The sequence below is a fragment of the Ptychodera flava genome, chromosome 22 (genome assembly GCF_041260155.1).
Source record: "Ptychodera flava strain L36383 chromosome 22, AS_Pfla_20210202, whole genome shotgun sequence".
NCBI classification, from domain to species: domain Eukaryota; kingdom Metazoa; phylum Hemichordata; class Enteropneusta; family Ptychoderidae; genus Ptychodera; species Ptychodera flava.
In genome coordinates this window covers 10,787,011-10,794,630 of record NC_091949.1, presented here as the reverse complement: position 1 = coordinate 10,794,630, position 7,620 = coordinate 10,787,011, and the positions used below count along the sequence as shown (strand labels likewise).

At 37.8% G+C, this 7,620-nt stretch overlaps 1 protein-coding gene across 1 annotated transcript in view; it reads left to right on the top strand.

The window, feature by feature from the left end:
- Positions 1-7,620, top strand: part of LOC139122663 (uncharacterized) — a 249,372-nt gene that overhangs the window by 199,293 nt on the left and 42,459 nt on the right. The gene's annotated exons all lie outside the window — the stretch shown is intronic.

The following is a 7,620-nucleotide window of genomic DNA, read 5'->3' as shown; positions in this document are numbered from 1 at the left end:
AGAACATCGCGATGTGACAGTCTGTAATTAATATTATTTCTAACCACCGCTCAGCAATTTTCTATGTACGATGAACATTTTCTATCCTACACATATTTTTCCTTTTTCTCTTCAGATTTGTTACATATTTCATAATTTTCTCTTGTTGTACTCCTCGCAGAACGTCGACTTTCAAAGTTCGATATTGCGATGCTCTTTGTTTGCATGGCTGTTTTCCGCCCGAGTGCTCATGGGTTGAATCAGATTAAAGGTACATGGTCACCGTAAATTTGCATATTCCATAAATGCTAAAAGGGCGGGGCTTAGCGTACTACCCCATAGCACCTGCAGCTGTCGGTCCTCCATATTTGATACATCAAATGACATGCAGACGACGCTGCTAAGTATGCCATGGCTAGTCGTGTGGGGTGCCCTTTTTAAAAAGTGGCCACCCGCGTAAAATCTGCGATTGGCTATTAAAAAATAGCTGACCGAATACCTTTAACTGTGGTGGGCTTTGGTGGGAGGCCGGTTAACACACAGCCCTGCCATGCGGAGCTACATTTACAGTTGAGTAGAAGAACTGGATTATCGAAGGACTGTCGTTGAACAGAAAAGAGGTATACAAGATCACTGCCAAATGTAAAGTTTCCATCTCTCAGGAGAAGTAACTGTAACATGTAACTATGCACAGCTCTTTCAGTAGTATTACAGTCGGGACTATGATTCCGTAGACTGGCAAGTATAAAGCTCCTATGTTTAGATAAGGAGGCTGAGTTTTTTCATCTTTTAATTAATTAACTTCACAGCTGCGTCTTGCTTAAGCGAGCATTCGTTTTTACAGGGAGGGGTCGGTGGAAATCAGGGGGGTTGACTTTGACGAAATGGTTGTTTTATTTTATTTTATTTTTTTTTTTTTTTTTGGGGGGGGGGTCAAATTTTACTATCAATGATTGGAAGGGGCGTCAAATTTTACAAAGGTTTGTATGATATAGTTATAGTACGGGGACTATAACCCATTTATACTGCGATTTTGGCGAGTTTTCAGCGACTTTTCCCCCAAAGCCGACATTCTTGAAAATTATGTACGTGTTGCTGAAGTTACGTAAGTCTTTTACATCACTATGTACACTAATGGGGCAAATTCAAGCGCAAAACAATGAAACCTGAAATCTGAAATCATTTGCATTTATTCATAATTAAACTGACAAACAGATGCCGAATAGGAAAACAACGAACTATTAGGTAGTTGATTGGGTAAGTTTTATTATCAAATTTGCAGGTGCAGCTCTACCACGTGCACTCATGGTTCGATTTCATCCCGGTTTCTTGTCGGCAGACCTAGTCACCGCACGTTTTCTTTTTGCTGGGCGTTTGTGTCACCATTACGATGGCAGTTCATTTTTCTGAATCTAACTTGCCGGAAATTGACTTGGATTTGGAATATTGTTTGTCACAGATAGATGTGGACGACGCTGAAGATTTCAAACTAACTAATGTCCAGAAAGAGTTTCGCTTTCCGCCTCCAGTTGACAATGGAACGGTCAACAAATACCAACAAGAACGTATTCCGAAAGCTACTCGTAAGGCTACGAAATGGGGTGTTTCCACGTGGAATGAATGGCAATTGCAAAGAAACCAAAAAATGATTGTCGTCCAAACCAGTGAGCGGTATACATTCGTTCCAAATTTGGACGGAGGTTTACAGTCCCATGAGCTGAATTTCTGGTTATGTAAATTTGTAATAGAATGCAGAAGACAAGACGGCCAGGTTTATCCTCCGGAATCGTTGCGACAGCTCTGTTGCGCTATTTACCGGTTTTTGCGCGATGAATGTAACAGGCCGGATTTAAATTTCATGGACCAAAGTAATACTAGCTTTCTCGGATTTAGAAACACTTTTGACGGGGTTATGAAAGAGCTTTCTCATTCAGGTGTTGGCATCAGAAAGAAACAGGCAGAGCCGTATTCTCTTGCCGACGAAGAAAAATTATGGGAACATGTTTTTTTATACCAACACCGCGTTGGGTTTGAGCTACGCAGTTTATTTTTACATGTGTAAAATCTTTGGTTTACGTGCTGCAGATGAACACGCCTTGCTGACAGTAGACCAATTATCATTCCATCACGATACCACCGGTGAATACGGCGTATTTCAAGGAAAACCATCAAAATCAGACCAGGGTGGTTTTTACCGAAAACCCGGACAAAAGTATAAGAGACAGTCAAACACTATGCTCAGGCCGACAATCCGCGTTGTGTCGTCAAATTGTTCAATAAATATATATCCCACATTCCAAAACGTGGACCATTCTATCGCAGACCAATAACTTCCAAGAAAACTGGTGACATTAAATTCTCAGCACAAAAGATTGGAATCCATACACTTCAAAGTTATAGCAAACAAATGACAACACAAGCAGGTATATCTGGATTTCATACTGGAAACTCCGGAAAGGTAATCAAGGTTTATTTCTATATACTGTTTGGCAAGGGTAAAACTATATCATGTCGTTATAAAATTGGGAAATTTGTCTTCTAATAAATCGTTTTTTGTTGACAGGTCACTCAGGCCACCACTCTATTTTGCAACAATTTTGACGAGCAACTGATCGCTGAACGGACAGGCCATAGGAGTTCGGCAATACGAAACTACAAACGGACCAGTGATGATCTAATTAAATCTGTGTCGGATGCCTTGCAGCCTCCCAAACCGAAGTTGATGAAATCTGAGTATACCGATACATCGTCCAGCGAAGGTATTAATGTAAGTGCTGAACTGAAAGACGTACGATCCAGCACTGCCACTATTAGTAAAGCACCAGACTCAAACGATGAACAATCTGCCATCAAGATTGACACTAAGTCAGCCGACTCGTTTGTCACAATAAATGTCGTGAAAGGTGATGTGAAATTTGAAGTAAAATTTTGAAATATTGTAAAATATTGTAATCGGAAATACTTTCATTCATTCATTCATTCATTTATTGCCAATATAAGCGTAAATGGTACAGTGTGTGGAAAGTAGAAAATAAAATTGGCAAAAGGAGTCAAAAAAATAGCTTCTCGCTAATCGAGTTCGACTCCAGCTCAGAGTACATAAGACAGAATCGAAAAAAGGGCTCTTATGAACTTTGCAAAAAAAAAAAAAATCATCAAACATAATAATTGTTGTGAGAAAGTATTACAGTTTCATGAATTGTAATGTTGACATTAACAATCAAGGAGATATTTTCGTATAGCCGTGGTAAACATATGTTTTGATGTGAGATACTTGGTATCGGCTGGTAAACTGTTCCAAAGTTTAGCACCGGCAAATGAAATAGAAAACTGTCCCGCTGCTGTATAATTTTAGGAATGGATAAATTTGGACCAAGCTTGAACCTAGTATCTCGGCTGTGATCCACAGTCTGGAAATAATCATTCAGATGGTGAGGAAGCTTGCCATTGTACAAATCAAAAATAAAATTGCTGACACCTAATTTATACAGTTTGTAAATGTCAAGAAGACCCAACTCTATGAATAAATGATATGATGGTTCTCGAAAATCAGAGAATGTGATGCAACGAACACACATTTTCTGGGTGATCAGTATAGAATTTAAGTAAGATGGGAATGTGCTTCCCCATATTTCCAAACCATACGTAATAATCGGTTGGATAAATGCCTTGTACAATAAAACTAGAATATGTTGAGGTACACAGTTTCTTACTTTAAATAAAAGTCCTGCTTTTTTTCGAATACAATTATTTACATCTTTGATTTGATCTTTCCATGTCAGGTGTTTGTCAATCAAAACTCCTACAAAAGACGCTTTATCAGCCACATTCATTGTATGATCTTCAACACAGAGAGAACCAAAAAGAGAGATAGGCTTACGTTTGCCATGAAATACAATGTAATTGGTCTTGTTAACATTAATGGTTAATCTGTTTGCATCACACCAATCAATTACATTTTGAAATGATTATTTACAATAGAAAGATCTATACTGCTCTTTTTGTCAGGAAAGTATGAAAAAGGTTCGAGTCGTCTGCAAATAGACGAAAATCGAAAACTTTGAGGAGTTCGGAAGATCATTAATATAAAGTAAAAATAGTGTGGGACCAAGTGTTGACCCTGGGGGACCCCACAAGTGACAGACTTCTTATCGGATCTAGCGTTGCCAGCAGCAACGAACTGTGATCTGTGGCTTAAATAGTCTGAGAACCAGGAGAGTGGATCTCCTCTAGCTGACACCATAATGTTGAAGTTTTGAAAGTAAAATACTGTGATTTATGGTATCAAATGCTTTTGTGAAATCAATGAAGATGCCAATAGTTGAGTTACCCTGGTCAATTTGTTGCAATAAATTATTCACTAAATTAATCAGAGACAACTTTGCACTATAGTTTTCCCGAAAACCATACTGGTGATTGTAATGCTTATTTAGAAAATTCATTAATCTATTATTTACAATTTTTTCAAGAATTTTGCTGAGAAGGGGTAAGATCGAAATTGGACGATAATTACCAGGGATATCTTTTGAGCCTTTCTTAAAAATAGGAATAACTCTTGCTATTTTTAAAGAACTTGGAAATTTGAACAGTGTAAACGACAGATTAAATATGTAAGCTAAAGGCTTGGCAATGTGATCAGCACCAAGTACAAGAAGTTTAGCCGGTAGATTGTCATAGCCACATGCCTTCTTAATATCAAGACTTCTCAATAAATTTGCAACTTCAAAAACAGAGGTTGGTTGTAAGAAGAAGGAATTATCTTGGGGATTCTGCAGGAAATCAGTAAATGATTTTGAAGGTGATTTGATATTTCTGGCTAGATTTGGACCGATATTTGCAAAATAATTATTGAAACCATTAACAATTTCTGAGAAGTGTTACATGATAAAACATTTCCATCAGGTGTTGTGACTTTTAAAAGATCGGGTAAACCTGCCCCAATGTAGCCTTCTTATTACCAATTATATTATTAATTGTTTTCCATGTCTTTGCAGAATTATTACGATTTTCCCAAAAAACAGATGAATAATAATCTTTCTTTGCAGCCCTTAGAACCTTAGTGAGCGTGTTTCTGTATTTCTTATAATTATCTACTGTAGTACGATCACCATTGGAGCTAATTACATCTGAGTAAAGTTTATGTTTTTTATCAATTGATTTCTTAATAGATTTGGTGATCCAAGGTTTACGTTTCATTATACTCTTAAGCGACCTTTCGGTCATTGGTGCATGCTTGTTGCAACATTCACTGAAAATAGAAAGGAATTTGTCATAGGCGTCATCAATATCTGTACAACTGTAGACCTGGTTCCAGGGGAGTTCAGAAAGATTATTTAAAAATCATTTAGTACAAAATTCTTGTAATTTCTATAAGTCACTTTTACAGAGTTTGGAATAAAAGAAACAATATCACTGAAAATTGCATATATAGGTAAGTGATCAGCAATATCACATGCTATTGTGCCAGAATCAATGGGACAGTTACTTATATTTGAATAAATGTGGTCAATTACAGTCTTTGATGTATCAGTGATTCGAGTTGGAAGTGAAATGAGTTGATTTAAATTCAAACAATGTAACGTTGTAGAGAATTTCTGGGCACTACTATCTGAACTGACAAATCAACATTGAAGTCTCCAAGGAGAATACACTGGTGTTTGTCTAATTTGATATGATGAAGAACATCTAATAACTCGTTTGTGAACTCCTCAAGATTGTGTTTGGTTTCCTATACAATATACCCACAATAAAGGTTTGCTTTCCATCAGTTATGTCAAGCCATAATGACTCAGAATTGGCTACTGTAAAAGACATTTTCTTATATTTAAGAGAAGAGTGAATATAGGCAGCAACCCCGCCACCTCTTCCGACTTCGCGACAATCATATTCAAAAGAATACGATTCCAGTTCATACAGGTTTGGGTTATCAATCTTCCAAGTTTCCGAAATACCAATGACTTTAAACTTTTCATGTAAGAGGTCTTCATATATCAGACGCATCTCTTCAAAATTACTATTTAGGGACCGAACGTTCACGTGGGAGACGGTAAATGATTTGCTAAAGTCGAAGTTATTGGTGTGGGTAAAGTCGGAGGGTGTTAAGGGGTGGCTGTTACACTGAATGTTGGAAAACGTTTCTTCATTCATACATGTTCATCCTAGTTGATTGCAAAAAGAAAGAAAGAAAGAAAAACCTGACATACATTTCTTAACTGTGAAAATCTAGTGAATGCGTTCAATGTCCTCGTCATTTGCTATAGTGATGGAACGCGTGGTGCTGTCCTTCTTCACAAAGATATTGCCATTGTAAGTCCACATGTACTTGAAATGAGCTCTCTTTCTTGCACAGTTTACTTTGTGCAACAGCTGCCGTCGCGTCTTGCATAGGTTTTCGTTGACGAAAATGTTGTTTCGTTGCTGGTAGCCTAGAGTAGCTGTTGTGACACCGCGCAATTTCCGTCTATTTTCATAGATGTGGTTTCTCTTCTTCCGAGTTGTAAATCTGACAATTATCGGTCGAACGCGAACACTGCCGTTACGCAACTGCTGTGAAGGTCGACTTTCACTGGGTTGTGCATTGTCTTTGAGTCCGATTCGATGAGAAATGTCTATGTCACTCGCAGCTATCGAGGGATCGATCTTTCGTAGGACATTTAAGACAACAACATCAGTGTCCTCTTGGCCTTGGTCAGGTTCGGGAACGCCAGTAATTTCAAGGTTGACCCGACGATTGTACTGGTCAAGGCTATGCAAATCTGATTCAAGCACAGAAACTCGTTTACGTAATTGGTCATTGTCAAATTTCAGCGCGGTATTTGAATCTTGCAAAGTTTGCATTTCAGTTTTCAAGTTCTCAAATTGATAATTTATAAATTCCATTGATTTGACCATTTCGATTTGTGATTCTTTTAGCTGTTTAACATCATCTTTGATTTCCATTATAGCATTCAGCACCTTTGTGATTTGTGACTCAGACTCACTGTTTGCAGCTGTGGACGTCAGCGGTGTGGTTGTCGCCATTGCCGAAGGACCTGTTGCTTCAGTTGCAGCTTGGCCTTTTCCAAACCTTTGCTTTTCGCACTTTGCACACAGCATAAGATCCCCTTGGCAGAGCTTGACCTTCCGCTTGGCTTTACAATCATCACAATTCATGTTTGCTGGCATAAATTTCACAATTGCATGTAAATTACAGAAAGTACTTTGGAGCGACGTGAAATACGTGTGTCTACGCTCATAGCGCCCTTTCGTCACATGTTTCTTTATGTGCATTTTTCATATTATGTAAGTGAACTCGGCTGTTATCGTAATGAATATGTATTTTTTTCTGTTGTATTGGTTAACCGTTTGCGGACTTTTCTTTTGTATTGGTTTACCAGCAGAATAAAGTTTCTTTGTCTAAAAGAGTACCCGTTTACCAGTTATTTGTACACTTCTTTTGTTTAAAACAGTACCCATTAACTGGAATGCATAATTAATTAGTATGCTTCTTTGATAAACTGTCCGCTATGGAAACTAAGCAGTCGAGTTCAAACAATGGGCACGAGACAAAGAGTAGTATAAATGGAGTTATGTATGTTATGCATGTATGTATTCTGAATGTATGAATGAATACACTATGTGCATGTGCGTATAATTATGTTT